General features: G+C 34.3%; 1 protein-coding gene across 2 annotated transcripts in view; it reads right to left on the bottom strand.

Moving 5' to 3' along the window:
- ZPLD1 (zona pellucida like domain containing 1) overlaps positions 1 to 16,539 on the bottom strand; it is a 124,556-nt gene that overhangs the window by 45,937 nt on the left and 62,080 nt on the right. Inside the window, exon 2 of one of the 2 annotated variants that reach the window (XM_033133985.1) lies at positions 15,528 to 15,639. The gene's annotated coding sequence lies outside the window, so the exon portion shown is untranslated. Of the gene's footprint in view, positions 1 to 10,870; positions 10,966 to 15,527; positions 15,640 to 16,539 lie in introns of those variants that run through there. The other variant, XM_033133976.1, reaches the window with a different exon arrangement.

Genomic DNA, 16,539 nt, shown 5'->3' with positions numbered 1-16,539 from the left:
ATGATTATTTCAGAATGAATATATTTCTTTCTCAATAGAGATGATATACAAATTATTTCTGAGCAGGCATAGTACAGGAATCAGCCAATCAGAAGGGACACAATGCTGATATATTCTGAATGAATATTAACCCACTTCCAAAAAAATCACAGTTATTTGTAAGGGTAACAATAATGATAATGGAAAGATAACCTCATATCTTGGTGACTCTTGGCTAAAAATAAAAGAACACCTATCTATTGATACCCCACTATTTGACATTCCTCCATTCATTCATTCCACAAATTTTTACTGAGTAGTTCCTTATTTAATTTGCTAATTTTTTTTTCAATTACAGGTAACATTCAGTATTATTTAGAATGTTATTTAGAATGTTATTTAGAATGTTATTTAGAATGTTAGAATGTTAGTCTAGACACCACATCATAAAACATGTTTCTTTATTAAATAGTCATGGTCTCCAGCACTTTAAAACTGATGATTTTGGAGAGTGAGCTAATATGTCATTTTTCTAGAGGCAAGACCATGGAACACCATTAGATGTAAATGAACAAGACAGTTGCCTACCTATACAAGTTTGGTGCCTCTTTGCCCCATTATTAGTTCCAAATGTATAGCATAGTGGTTAGACATTTATTTAATGTACGAAGTGATCCCCCCAATAAGTCTAGTACCCATCTGGGACTATACATAGTTATTACAATATTATTGACTATATTCCCTATGCTATACTTTACATTCCTGTGACTATTTTGTAACTTCCCATGTGTACTTAATCCCTTCAGCTTTTTCACCCAGCCCCCTAACCCTCTGAGCATCTGGCAACCATCAGTTTTTTCTCTGTATCTATGAGTCTCTTTCTGTTTTGTTTGTTCATTTATTTTGTTCTTTATATTCCACATATAAGTGAAATCATATGGTATTTGTTTAGAGAAAGACTTATTTCACTTAGCATACAACCCTCTTGATTCATCCATGTTGTCTCAAATGATAAGATTTCATTTTTTTTTTTATGGTCGAGTAAGTTTCCATTGTATATATATGTACCACTTCTTTATATAGTCATCTATCCATAGGCATTTAGGTTGCTTTCATATCTTGGCAATTGTGAATAATGCTGCAATAAACATAGGGGTGCATATATCTTTTCAAATTAGTGTTTTGGATTTCTTTGGATGAATACCCAGAAATTGAATTTCTGGGTCATAAGGTACTTCTGTTTATAACTTTTTGACGAACCTCTATACTGTGTCCCATAATGGCTGCACCAATTTGCAATCCCACCAACAGTGCATACTGAGCAATTTCTCAGTGTCAGACTCAGGACACTGGGAATCCAGTGTTGAGCAAAACAAACATGATCCTTATTCTCCGAGAGTTTACAAACCAGAGAGGGAAATGGTCATTAAACTTATAATTGCATACTTAAAAATATACTTGCAAAATATATTTGGTAAGTGATATGAAAGAAAAGTAAAAGGTGCTTCGAGAAAGTATACCAGAGAACCTAATTTAAATGGGAGGTGTTAAGAAAAGGCTTTCTGAGAAGTGCAATTGTTAATAAGAATTGAAGGATCAATTTGAATTAGTGAGATGGAATCTGGAGAAAGGCACACCACGTAGAGCTCACTATATAACCATAGGTTGCAAAAAGTAAAAAGAGTTAATTTTGTGTGTGTGAAATTTGAAAGAAGGTCAATGACACCAAGCAAGGAGGAAAGTGCCAGGAGAAAGTTCTGAATGTACAGGCAAGGAGACCATGGTGCACCATTTTTCCTAAATGGAATGGCAAGCAATTGAAGGCCTTTAAGTTGAGGACTAGGATTGTAATACTATGAGTGGGGTGAAGTAAACAAACCTAGAAAACAACAGGACTGGTGTTGAATTCTATGTGCAGAATGAGTAAGAGAAAGGAGTCAAAGGTGCCTCTCAATTTGTCTTGGTCAACCGGGTAAACAGTGGCGTATATATTGAAATGGAAAAAAAACTGACTCTGGGTGGTGAACACACCATGTGATATATAGATGATGTATTACAGAACTGTACAATTGAAACCAATGTAACTTTACCAACCACTGTCACTCCAATAAACTTTCATAAAAATTAATTAATTAATTAATTAAGAAAATGAGGCTTAAAGAGAAAAAAGAAGTTGCCTCTATCTTAAGGCTTTATCTGTAAACAGTAAAATAGATTGGAAATAGTAAAAAAAAAAAAAAAAAAAAAAATGAAAGAGGTACTTACTGGAATATGATCAGGGATGGAGAAGAGACCGAGATATTAGTGGATTAGGGCCAAATGCATGGGAACCTAATTTTTCTGTACAGAAACTGACATATCATAAAAGATGGAACACATAATAAGAGACAGTATAGCAATCTCATTTTAAATTGCAAGGACAAGCCTCTGCTGCTTATCACAGAGGGTCTTATATAAATATAATATGTACTGACAGGAGAATGTTTCTGACCGTCAGAGGGGTAGCATCTTATTGAACAGTTAGAATCTATAGCTACCTCATATAGTCAAAATTACCCCTGAAATTGCATAAATTTCCTATTGTTATATGGAATTCATAAGTAATAGATAATATTGTAAGCTTCCTCCTGATCATTTCTATTGTCCCGCCCTTTGAAGAAGGTGAGAATAGAATCTAGATGAAAAGAAATATATTGCCTAATTCTGACTTTTAAATATTCTTACGTTAAACTCATAGTAGAGAAAATAGCCATAAAAAAATCCATGGTTTTACCTGTTAGAGACAAAAGAGATTTTGGCTCTCCAACATTTGGGCTTTAACTTTAAGCACCAGGCTTGGAGAACTGAGCACTGAGTTTGTACTGAAGTCCACAGAGAAGATGTGAGAGAGGATATGTCATATATGAAATGCTCTGCCTCACATGAAGGAGCTTGGAGAGAAGTGGGAAAAGCGAGTGTTTAGACTCTGATGTGGGGTTTTCTTTCTGCTCCCTACTTGAGATAAAAATATTCAGGCAGACACATGGAATCTATAGGCAAAAGGAACGTATGCTGGCTTTTTGTCCAAAATCTGGTAGGGAGTGTATGTCAGAGTACTCATGCCAACATTAGGAAGTCAGATTGAGTGGCAACAGTAATAGGACAGATTTAGACAAAGAGAAGGCTTAACGTAGCTCCCCATATGGTCTTCCAACTGTCCTGGAGATATCTTCAATAGCTTTCAGGACCCCTCAAGGGAGATACAGAAGATAATTAAAAATCAAGATATGTTGTATCTTGCTGGGAAGCCAGTAGGTGGTGGAAAGCTGCAAGATGGATGGCTCAAAGCCAGGGGACAGCAGAATAATGTTAGAAGCTGTGCATTCCATAGCACCAATAAGAGAGTACATACGTAAGGGAGAGGTATAATCTCAGGTAGGAGATAGTATAAACCACTGTGCCTTCACCATTTTGAGAAGAGAGATCATAAGTTATGCCAGCTATGGTGGACACAGCAAGGGCAGTGGTGATACCTAAAGACCAAACAGGTAAGAGTTATACATTATGTCCAGTTAGGACCACAAATTGGTAAATGGACACATACCCTCACCAATGCCAGGACAATCGACTTTTTTTAAGTAGCTATTGTATATAATAATTACTACTATTTATTTTAACTACATATACATATATATGATTTATTTATGTAACTATTATTGATAAATATTATTTAATCACTATTTAAATAGTGATTAAATAATTCTTACTGAAACCTTATGAGATAGGTACTATAATTTTCCTTATTTTCCAGGTGAGAAGACTGAAGCAGAGAGAGTTTGGTTTGGGTAGTTTACTCTAAGTGACTCACCTACGAAGTGATAGAGATAACATCTCTCTATCAGATTACCAGGTAATCTGGCTCCAGAGTCTGTGCTCTTATGTGCACTATTCTATCTCCCCGCCACCCTAACCACATATGAAACACAAGGAGGTTAGGAGAAGGGAGAGGTGAATTTTGAGTATTAATGAACAGTTAACCCCAGAGAAACTAAATTTTAAACCAGCAGTAACTAATTTTTAAACCAAAATTATCTTGAAATGGCAAGATTAGATGTTTCCTGCCAGGGACAAAAAGCAATCTCTTGGGTAATTTGAGTTCACTTAATGAGAAATAAAAAAAACTTCATTTGGATGTATCCATGATGCAAATGAATTTTATGTACAAAACCCTATACAGAGACACACATTATCCAAGAGCTCTTCACAGCTAGTTTTTCTTCTCACAATTGAATAGATTACTATCTTCGGAGTGAGATCTATATTATCTGAGTTACACTCTCAGAAGCTGAGGCTACCACTGCATCTAACACAACACTGAGATATGGAGATTCCAATCAGATATTATTTTTCTCATATTTTTGTCTTGTTTTTTCTATCCATCCGTCTATCTGTTGTTGTGGTGATGGTGATTGTTAAATCATTTGATATTAAGTTTTAGACTTTTTGATCCTTAATATTTTAGCACACATCTCACAAGAAAAAAAGAACCTTCTCTACATAACAACAATACCATTACCAAATTCAAGAAAATTACAATTAATTCATAATAGCATCTAATATTCCATATTCAGACTCCCTCAATTCACCAAAAATATATATTATACTTGTCTCCCCCCCAATCCAGGATCCAAAAAATGAGACCAAAGAGATAATACAACTAAATGCAAAGGTTTATGTACTGCATTTAGGCTGTTGTATCCCTTTAGTCTTTTGTAATATAGAAAATCCCACTGGTTTGATATCATTTTTCATCAGCAAGAATTCTATGGTCTTACCAGGCCAAAAGAATGTGAGAAAATAAAAGACTCTGTCAAAATGAGAAATACTTAAAGCTGAATGAGATTCATTCAAATACCTTAAGAGACAATAAAATGCAAAATGTAATCAAATGTTAAAAGCTGCATGGTTGGGGTCACAGAAAGAAGAACTGGGTAATGTATAATGTGAATCTAAAGAATGTTAGAAATACGGGGTATATGGGCTCGATGAGTTTTGTGGGCTGTAACAGCAATAAGACCGAACTCTTCTCTAATTCATCATGAGTTTATATAGGCAATAAATAAAGTTATGTTGCATGATGGTTAAAAATAAGAATCTACCCATTGTCCCAGTCAAAACCTTTGGATAATAAGAAATTATAGTTAGCTTAGAAGATAGTTGTTTTCCAAGTGGTTTAGCGTCTCTAACCCCAGGAATATGTACACATAGAAGTGTTTAAAACAATCAAAAATTAGAGAATCATTTTTTTGTGCTAAAGAATCTACATGTATTGGTATTTTTAGTAATTCAAATGTGTTAGAGAATTTGATTAACAGCTTAGCCCTTTTATTCTGATTTAAGATACGTAACTGAGTAAACAATTCAGACTTTTTATGTAAAATTGACATTATATAAAATGAGATATTTATGAAAATATAGATTGAACAAATTTAAAAATCTATTTTTTTATTTTTAAGCATTAGTTAAGCAGTTGAGATGGTTAAAACAGATAATTAAACTTCTTTAAATATATTAAAGTACCTTTAATACAAACTTAGTGTGTTTAATTTCCTTTTCAGTACATTAACTACTTTTGCATATAAAATCAAATATTACTCAAAGGCCCATTAAAAGTGATTGTTAACATCTACTAGATTTACAGACAAAAAGTCACAATTTAAACTTAAAGTTTTCAAGAATAGCTAGATTTGATTATTTATGGCTTTAATTGAATATTAATCCTTAAAAACTTTAGAACATATTTTTCAATATCAACGATCAAAAAAAAAAAACCTCACACTAAACACAGAATAAGTGACTGTTATATTTCAGAAGCCATGCTAGACATAAAACTCACATCTTTAAACACTAAAATCACATACCATATGTTGAGATGTTTACACTCCGAGTTATCAGGGAACCAAGATCAACTGAAGGGTATCAGCTTGATGCTATCTCACATTTACATACAGTCATCAATAAATTCACTGAGTGGAATAATAGGTACACTACATATACTATTTAATTAATTGCATTTCTCTTTTTTCCCCAAGATTATATAGTCGAATTTGTTAATGATAATGCCAGTTTGGTGTGACTCCAGTAAATACACAGAATATGCATTTCTGAATATGTGTTTTTGTTCTTAAAGAGTTCTTAATCAAAAGGGAGACACTTTATCTTTATAATAATTATACTAACAACATTAAAACGTCTAGAAGCTAATTTAGGAGAGTATCTTTATGACCTTGGGGTAACGAAAGATTTCTTAGGAAAAAATATTGTTTTACTATCCTAAAGTGAAGGCTGGGCCTCCCAACTATTTCTTTCTAGAGTCTAACTGAGATTTTTTTGTTTTTAAGTTTAATTTATATAACACGACATTTATGTAACATATACTAACACACATTTGAATAAATATTACCATAGGCTTGGGTTCTAGTTTTCATTCCATCACAAGTTATCTGTGTGATCTTGTGGAAGTCTCATAACGTGCCTTACTCTCAGTTACTTCAGGTGTGAAATGAAGTGTTTGACTAGAATATGACTAAAATGACTTCCAGCTATAAAGAGCCAATGAAACCATGACGTTTAAATAACTGCAGGAGAAAATAGTGATAAATTCCCCGAGGCCTTCTTTCTAAAATCGCCTCCCTTATCAGAATTTAGGCTTTACTATATATCAGAAGGCTTCAGAGATTTTCTGCCATTTTGTTGCCCTACCCTTGACAATCGATGAGGTGGCAAATGATATGTCTAGAACACCCTCGTAGTCATCTCTTGTCATTTTATAAGACATAAAACCAGTAAAGCAGTCTCACAGCCGAATCTCAATGCTGTTAAAGGAAGGCAGTAACCCGTCCACTTTCGGGCGGCTTTGTCCTTCCACAGACAAAAATTGTTATATTTAAATTACATGAAAAAAGTACAAATAAGTTACTATTGGTTTTGTACTTTTTTTTTTTCCCTTGTGTCTACATTTTTGTTAGTTTCTCAAAGGTCTCCGAGGCCTTTAGGAAGCAATAATCACAACATAAAATAGGCTGCTGGCAATTTATAACAGTACTTTGTTTTGCCTGAAATACATTTTCAACCCTGTTTTCATTAATGTTCATGATTTTTATTATATTTGTTGAGTTGTTTGGGCAATGTAACATTAACCTTTGTGACATCACTCTGAGGAATACATTGAAGCAAACAAAGCGGCCTTTGTTTTTTTAGATGTGGAAATTGATGCTAAGCAGCTAAATGTTTTTCCTAAGTAATGTATACTTGTTATAGATAATATAAAAAAAGACAACTAAAAGCAGCTCCTGAAATAATAATTTCTAATATCTCTCACTTAACTTTTTCCTAACAACAAAATATGATACTTTGGGGTATGATGAAATCAGATCCACAAAAGTTTTAGTCATTTGGGTCAAATAGCACATATACAAATGTATAACTTAAAAATTGATGTTCAAATCAGGGAGAACCTAAAATTTAAATTCTCGTATTTAAACTTTTCAATTAGCACCATATTAATTATTTCTATTTTATGAATTTAAAAGACCATTCATAAATAACCAGAGATGATTATGACATCAAATCCTTACTCTGAGAATCAGTAATTAAAAATTAAACGTTAATCCTGACTTTCAAGTAGCAGCATTTTTTCTATTTGAGAATGACTCATTAAAAAAGTGTGTGGGGGGCAAGAAGATGGCAAAATATTAAAGATTATGCTATTATTGTAATATCTTGGATATTTGGGGGGAAAAAAACCTCAAAATCAAGTTACCTACAGGTAACTTATTCTAACGGTTGTAACTTGAGTAACTCACTTTGCGTCTCTTGGTCTCTCCTGTGTATAAAATAAGGATGTACATAATCTAAGTGACTGAATAACTGTAACTAGGTAAAACTTAGTTATAGAACCTTTTTCATAGGACATTTCATCCTCTATCTAGCAGAGTTAAGGAAAAGAGGCATAAGTCAGCCTAACTTATTTATAGGATCAAGGACAGTGGTATCAAGACATTAAAGTATGAGAGTTCTGAAAGGTAGCAAAGTTACCACTTCTTAGAAGAAAGCTTATGAGCTTTTGTGTCTTGAATAAGATGAACATAATTCTAACAAAATCATAGCCCTGCAATAGCCAGAATTAGGGATATAAGACATAGCTGTAGATACAACTTTTCAGCTCCTGTCTCATTAACCAAATGGTCTCTGGGATCTGAAGCACCAGGCAAGCTCTAGAGTAGGCCAGTAAACTGTGTTTACCATCGCTCTCAGTCGAAGGCAAGTGAGGGGGAAGGAGGTGAGCAGAGGACATATTACTGTAGACGAGACTGCAGATAATGTTGTGCTATAATTAGTGAATCAGGGCCTTTGGCAAACTGGAACATACGTTCCTACCGGCATGGAGATCCCATCTCTTTAGGAGAGTTTCTCTCACACTATTTTGGTAAGTAGCCTATCAAAAAGATTATGAAAACCAAGGCTTATCATGACAAAAATGTCTCTGACCCAAAGATTTACACAAAAGCTGTTACCCAGCAATACATAATTAATTACTAAGTGAATTTGAACAGGTGCTTAGTTTGGTTTGATAACTCCATGAAAAAGATAAAATATAAATGGGACTTCGAAAAGAGTAGGGATTAGGTCTTTCCTAATCCCTTTTATGATAATGAGAACATAAAACGATCTCATTATCTCCTATATATGATATTTGAAAATCTAACTAAATTAACTTTCTTTACTAAACACAAATCAGAGCACTAGAACAAATAACAGCTTTGTTTTCAAACTATCTGCACAAACTATCTGAGAGTTTCATTGATCCCCTTCGGACGATGCTACACGCAACAGGCCCTGACAAAAATCATGTGTTTAGATTAAAAGAATCTTTTGAAATAATTATTGTGCTAAGATATTAGTTAGGTATATCTCATGAAATAGACTCGGATGGGCTATATATAAGATGGAATGGAATGCAATGGAATGTACTATTTTTGTAAAATGCATATGTTCTGTGTATGTATGTATGGGTTTGTGTGTACTAGATCACAATATAAAATATCTGACTATAAATCATAGTCAAAAAGTTTGAAACTCACTGGTTTACGACAATGTAGCAACATGGCATTCATGAGCTGAATGTCCTTACCCACAAATGTGCTTTGACTGGCCTCACAGAAGAAGGAAGCGAAAGGAAAATAGCATTCCCAGACTGAATTAGCCACAAGAACAATGGTGAGAGAAAATCCATTTCCTATGTTCTGAGTAAGGACTCAAAGTTGAATTGTAGAGTCTAATTGATTATTTATTAGAAGCAATAGATATTTGTTTAAGGACGTTTGTAAATTGAAGGAGAAAATTAAGAAGGGACATAGAAGGCAATTAGTACCTAGAGGAAATTTTTTCACTAAGGGAACACTGATAGCGGAGAAGAGAAATGCAAGAAAAACCTTCAAGTGTCTGGAGAGAAGACAATTTATAACAGTTTTCTCTTTTGCTCACTGTTACAATGTTAAAAATAATCCATAAGGAATGAAGACTGAACCTTCTTTTCCTTTCTGTTACCTGATAAACGACAAAATAGTCATTCCTTATACAAAACAGACAATTCATAACTATTTGTTGAGTAAACAAAGGATTAGGGCTGTCATTTTTAGTTATTTTTTACTGGGATAAATTCGTGTTGATACAATCACAGTACCACACAGTACAATCTCCTGCAGCAAGTTGGCAAGAAAACCCCACATTTTCAAGGCACCTATCTAGGACTATAGGTACGATCTACAGCTACAGAACAGAGAATGGACTATAGGAAGACCAGACTTCTCGGATTCTTTCATCATGCTTACAAGCCACATAAATCAACACAATCACAGAGCTGGGAAGCACAAAATAGGACCTTTTAAAAGTATAAACATCACTGTTCAAAACTCCGTGTTCAAATCTCTCGTTATGTCTCTGCTACCTGAGTGAGACTCATCCACCTTGGGAATTTTACATAAGAAATCAAAGACTAACTCCTTCTTGCTCTGTAACACTGTCAGAAAGCCACCTTTTGAAAGTTGGTGTATGTTCAAAAAAATGAAAACTCAGTTTAACTTTTAATAGAAATAAGAAGATACGTTCACTGATGAAAAATCTAAAATAGAAACATTGCAAAGCCAAATAAAATTGTGAGGTTAACATTTTGTATCCATAGCAGAGTTCCCTGAGTTAACCTGAGGAGTTTTAAGAAATACAGCTTCCCAAATCTGTCCCTCTCCCCTGTGATTCTAATGAGCGTCCAGGGTTGAGAACCACTGAGAGGAACAAGGTTTTGCTATAACTGAGATTCCATTTCTAGTTGCCTTTTTTATTGGTAAGGGGATTCTTTTTTTTTTTTTTTTTTTTCCTCCACTAGGGCTCCACAACAAGAATCTGAAAACAGAGTCAAGAACAAGAAAAAAACAAGGAAAGGCAATGCTACCCAGTGCTACAACATGGCAGCTTAAGCCCACGGGAGTCAGCCAATCAGCAACATAATGCATTTATGAAACTACAGAACATGAATTAAGGTTAAGTTTTTATTGCTTTGACATAGTTCTAACAAAGTCAAAGTACTGAATCAGAAGCCAAACAGTTGTGGAAGAAGAAGTAGGAATCCTTGTTTCTCACTGGAGACTTTTGTCTCCTGTCGCTCTTCTCTGATCAAATGATAGAGGATTTTGTGTTTCCTTAAATAATCATGACACTTCACACCATGGCTGATGAATCCTATAAATAGACTGCCTGATCATATGTCCCTGCTCAAAACCCTTCATTATTTCAGGAGAAAACCCAACTCTATGATATACCAAGAAAAAGCTTCCAAAATAAGATTCCTACTTACCTGCCCAACCTCAGGTCTTATTACGCCGATGCCCAGTCTACCCACTCCAACTTCTTATAGTTCCCAGAGGTAAGAAGTTATTGTGCACATCCATGCCTTAGCTCACTTTGCTACCTCAGTCTGGAAATCTCCTCTTCCGAACTCCACCCCTCTACAGGAGGATCTCTCTGTTCAGCCTTTCAAGAGTCAACTCACACATGGCTCTTCTTTCAAAATATTCCTCTATCAGGACAACTCTTCTTGCTTTGTTGAATTGTCAAATCAACCACTTACTTTTCTGTGTTCCCAATAGAGTTTGGGAATCATTCTAAAAATAGCATTTTTTAAAATGTGGTATATTTAGATCAAGGTTTAACAAATTCAGCACTATTGATATTTTAAACTGCACAATTCTTTGTTGTAGGAGGTTTTAACAGCATTGTAGGATGTTTAATAGCACCCTTGGCTTCTACTCACTATACGCCAGGAGCATTCTCCCTTCAAGTCATGACACCCAAAAATACATCCAAACACTGCCACATGTCAAAATCACTCCAGTTGACTAAGATTTACATCTCTGTTCTCCCCTAATAAACAAGTAAGTGTCATGAGGGCAACAATATTACATTCACCTTTGCTTTTAGGATCCAGCAGAGTGCCAGGTCCACTATAGATTCTCAAGATATGTTTGTTAAATGCATGATTATTTGATACAAAAGGGATAGTACCATACTAACACAATGTAGAAAATCAAGTATATCAACAGCTAGTCCTGATCAGGATAATGCTCCACTTCTTAGAGATTACGTCATTAATGAAATTAAAACGTCCAATTTCATCTGAACACCAATTACATTAAAATCCTAAAATCAACCCACCCATCACTAGAAATAATTTACATTGATTTTATATGTTGTTTATACAAAATAAAATGAGATTTGGGGTCTAGAACATGATTTGAAATTACTGTACATCTATGTATGTAAAACTCTTGGATTAAAAATTGAATTTAGTTTATTCAGTTATTTTTAAAAATGCTCAGCTAGTACTTTTATGTTTTCTAAAGAGCTTTAATTAATTGCTTACCTTTCTTTAAAAAAATGTTCAGTTAGTACTTTTTATGCTCTGAAAATAACATTTTAAGTTTTTTAAAGTTTTATAAACTTAAAAGCATCAAATTGAAATAATGCATCTTTTTGCTAAGTCTCCTTTTTACTCCATTAACATTGATGGCACACATTTCCATGATAGAATTGATAGTGCGAGGAATTTTAGACACCAGAAGTATATTACTTTAATTTTAAATAGGTATTCCAAATAAGTTTCTAAATAAAATTGCTGTGCCAGAATTCAAATACATAAGCACAAATGCACATAATACACAAAGTTATAATATACGATAAATTATAACATATGATACTAAGTGGTCTTCTTTCTTATGCTAATGATACAATTTCATATTGTGTCTTATGTGCTGTCAAGTTGGCTCTGACTGCTGACGACCATATGAATGAGTGACGTCCACCAAGTCCTGTCCTCAACAACCCTGATCAGCTCTTGAAGACTCACGCCTATGGCTTCTTTCATGGAGTCAATCCATCTCATATTTGGTGTTCCTCTTTTCCTTATGTCTTCTATTTTTCCCAGCATTATTGTCTTTTCCGAAGAACCCTGCCTTCTCATGATGTGTCCAAAGTAGGACAGCTTCAGTTTTGTCATTTTTGCCTCCAGCGATGTTTCATGCTTAATTTGCTCTAAAACCCACTCATTCACCTTTCTCACAGCCCAGGGTATCTGCAGAGCTCTACTCCAATCCTGTATTTCAAATGAATCCTTTTTTTTTTTTTTTTTCCTGTCAGCCTTCTTTATGGTACAAGATTCACATCCATACATAGTAATTGGGAAAAAGATAACTATAATGTTATCCAGAGTATCAAATTAATCTCATTTTGTAGAGTACCTTAACTTTACAAACAAAGCCATTGACATTTTCATTTGGCCTCAAATATCTTTTAACCAAACTAAAAATATCTTTCATACCTGGCATCTGGATTTCTTACATATATAACAATAGAAACAACAAAATGGTCATATTAATCTGACTTTAACTTTGCTGTTCTTGAAGCTTAGTAACTTTTTCCAAAGCTTAGCTCTATATTTTCTAAATATTTTTGTCACTTAAAAAATTCCATGTATATAATTTTTTTTTTAATTTCTTGAGGTGTTAGTATATCTTCTTGTGAGTTCTTGAAAATTGATGCTATAAATTAGAGGTCAGTAAACCATGGCCTGGAGGCTGAATTCTACCTATCACCTAGTTTTGTATGGAGCATCAACAAAAGCAGTTTTCACATTTTTAAATGGTTGAAAAAAGTCAAAAGAAGAATAACATTTCATGAAAAGCAAAAATTATATGAAATTCAAATTTCAGTGCCTACAAATGAAATTTTATTGGAACACAGCTATGCTCACTTGTGTATGTATTTTCTATGGCTGCTGTTGAGCTACATGACAGAGGCCCATGAGGACTAAAATATTTACTGTCTGGTTCTTTGTAGATAAGTTTGCTGAACCTGCTTTAAACAATTAGTGTATGGCTATACACACACACGCAACACGTAAATCTGGGGGAAGGACCCAATATATTTCTAAGGGAATTTCTTTCAGCTAATATCATTTTATTATTTTCTCATTAACATATTTTTCTGTAAGCCTTAGTAAAGGCCATTAGTCATTAGCAGTTAAATATTTGCCGTGATGTTCATTTAATATTTGAAAAGTATTATTGAACTGCCCACATCAATCAGTTACTTTTTTAAGATGTACTTTTCTTCACTTCATCATTGAAGCCTCGAGAGTCTGGAATTCCTATAACACCCCACTTGAAATCAACTTACACATCTAAGAACAATCAGCAATGACTCTGAATCTGTAAAACTCAGCCTAATGTTTACTTTATCATGTCTCGGTAGAGCTGTTATGTCTGGCTTCCAAACTACACCATTTTATAATAAAGACAGCAAACCACATCAAGTTTAATTCATAGTCTTGACCCAATTTATAGTCCAGATTAAATACAGGGGAAAAAAGGGAGGGGTGAATTGGGTAAATTAACCAAAAAATTGAATTCCTTGCAAACAAACATTGCTAATAGGTATTTAAATGATACAAAGGATTATTATTCTCTACTAATGAACTTATTGCCATTCAAGCTAATGCAAAAGCTACAAAAATGTAAATCAGTAATTTACTGTATAATGCCATAACTAAATAGATTATAGTCTGAGCATCTGCTCGTGGTTGAAAAGTTACCTTTAAAATAGATTTCCTAGCAGAAAATTCCATTGTTTATTACCTCTGCATCATTGTTTATTATCTCTGCCTTCTTTAAAGAGGTAGTGGGGAAGCTTTAAGTGTCTTGAAAGGAATGTAGAATTTGCTTTGATATCTAGTATGATCTTGCTACTATATTATGTGGCTATTCACAGTAATGATGACTATATTATATTTGAGGATGTTTTTAAAAATCTTTAAAATGAAAGTATATACAGCATATTTCTAAATTTTTATATTTAGCGGGGTGTTTTAATAGTGAAGAAAACTCAAAAGTCATTTAGAAACATTAAAAATGTAGCACTAGGAGCAATGGTTCAAATAATAGTTCTGATATGTGTCTCATAACATAAAGCCAGTGACTGCAAAATTAAATAATAAAGAGATATTTTCTATTATTTATTAAAAGAAATACTAGGTTTTAACTAAATTCAATCGCTTTGTTGTTGCTACCGACAGTTTAGAATTGTTTTTTTTTTCTGCCCCTAAAATAAATTATGAGAGGCCAATTCAGAGTAGCAAAACAAATAATACTCCTAAGAATCAAAAAGATTATTATCTCAAATACATGAACCTGAGAAGTGAGGTCTCTTCCTTAACATCCAAATCAACTGGCTTTACCAAAGGCAGTCTTGGAATGGAAGGAGCCTTAGAAATCACCCAAGAAATGGAAATCACAATCTTTCCACTAAATCATGAATGACTTCTCACAGGTTATGTGAGGTTCCATGTTAATTCTAACTATCTAATCATTAAAATAATTTTCATTTAAAAGAAGATCAGACCATTATTTTCAATTGTCATATCATCTTTGTAATTAGAGATGATGCCTGCCATATTCAGCCAGCTTTTCCAGCATGATGGAACCCTGATAAGAAATCTGAAATACAAATTATCTGTTTGTCTCCATTAATGCAACATGTAGGGGCTGTAGTCAACTGGCAGTGGACTGTGAACGGGACTTAAGTCAGAAATGCATCAGTGTGGCAACTCCTGCACAACTTTTGACCTCAAGCTCTAACCTCAAATTGGCAGCCCAAAAAAGAGTGTCTCCTTTCTCCTAATCTAATCAAAATATTCGGAATCGTACTACAATTCACAAATCAAGATTCTGCTTCTGCCTTTCTATGCCCAAATATGGGAAGATGTTTTTCTCTTCCTTTTGCTATATTTAAGAAACTTCCCAGCTCAACCTTTACCCATCACTGGAACCACACCACCGGAAGAGTTTTACTGGAGGTTGCCTTGTACTTATAAAAACACGATTAAATTAAAATGAGTTTTCTGTGCTTACTAAAAAGAGCATTTGCAGTCACTGTGAGTGGCTTCAGTGCTGAGCACTTACCCAAGGATCTGGTTCTGTGGAGTCAGCTGTCCTCCATGTGCCTGGTTCTGCTGCATGTGACTGAGTGTTCAAATGGCTGGCCTTACCAAACTTTTTCAGAAAAGACTCAACCCTTCAAATGAGAGAATAATTGCTCATTATGAAAAGTCTTAAAAAAATAAAAAAATTTAAGAAAATAAAAGCAAGAAAGAAAGAAAAGGAAAGAAAAAACTGGATTTATACAGGCAAATGCTTCCACAGGTCTCAGAAGGTTTTGCAAGACTAATCATCACCAACATGAAACTTGAGCTCATCTTTTGCAGGCCTTTGTTTCCTTCCAACTACATTTCTTTCAATTTTCATTTCATTCACTTATTCCTTTTTTTCCTCCCTGCTTTTGATCTCCTATTTTATACTGTACAGAAGTCTTGAGTGGTATGTGTGAAGCGAGTCATCGTCAGCCTGATGAGGGAAAGCCTGCTGGTCTCGAAAAAAATCGTAAAGTAAGAAACAAGGTCTGAGAGTGGATCAGGTGTTAATCTGCATGGTTATCATTGTCCTGTTGTGCTTCATGAAAGACACTTGATCCTTTCAATACGACATTTCATGTAGCGATGAAAATGGGATATGGAATATCATCGTGAAAACTGGTTTGATTGGGATAATAATGACTAAGAGGCTGTCATTGCAAAAAACCCGACAGGACCCATTGTGAAGAATGAGCTAAACATTGAATCTGTTTCATAATCTTAGCTTTTGTTCAGGGGTCTCCAAACAACTCTCACTCCACTAGCCTTTGGAGCCTTCATGCCAATTTGGACAACATCCAAGAATTCTGCTCCAATAGCTATTATAATTTTTCACTGGGAAGAACAGTGGGAAGCTGGGAGTCAGGCACCACAGGAAAAAATTGCGACATACTCTGACCCTAGTAAAGCTTTACTTTATGTAGTGTGGTGCTGAGGGACTGCCACGTAGAAGATGGAAGCACATTGTGTAGATTTATATTACTCCATCGACTGTTTAATAATAG

The sequence above is a fragment of the Rhinolophus ferrumequinum genome, chromosome 2, assembly GCF_004115265.2.
Source record: "Rhinolophus ferrumequinum isolate MPI-CBG mRhiFer1 chromosome 2, mRhiFer1_v1.p, whole genome shotgun sequence".
Classification (NCBI taxonomy): Eukaryota; Metazoa; Chordata; class Mammalia; order Chiroptera; family Rhinolophidae; genus Rhinolophus; species Rhinolophus ferrumequinum.
Note: the sequence above shows the minus strand (reverse complement) of the source record. Positions and strands in the feature narration are given on the sequence as shown.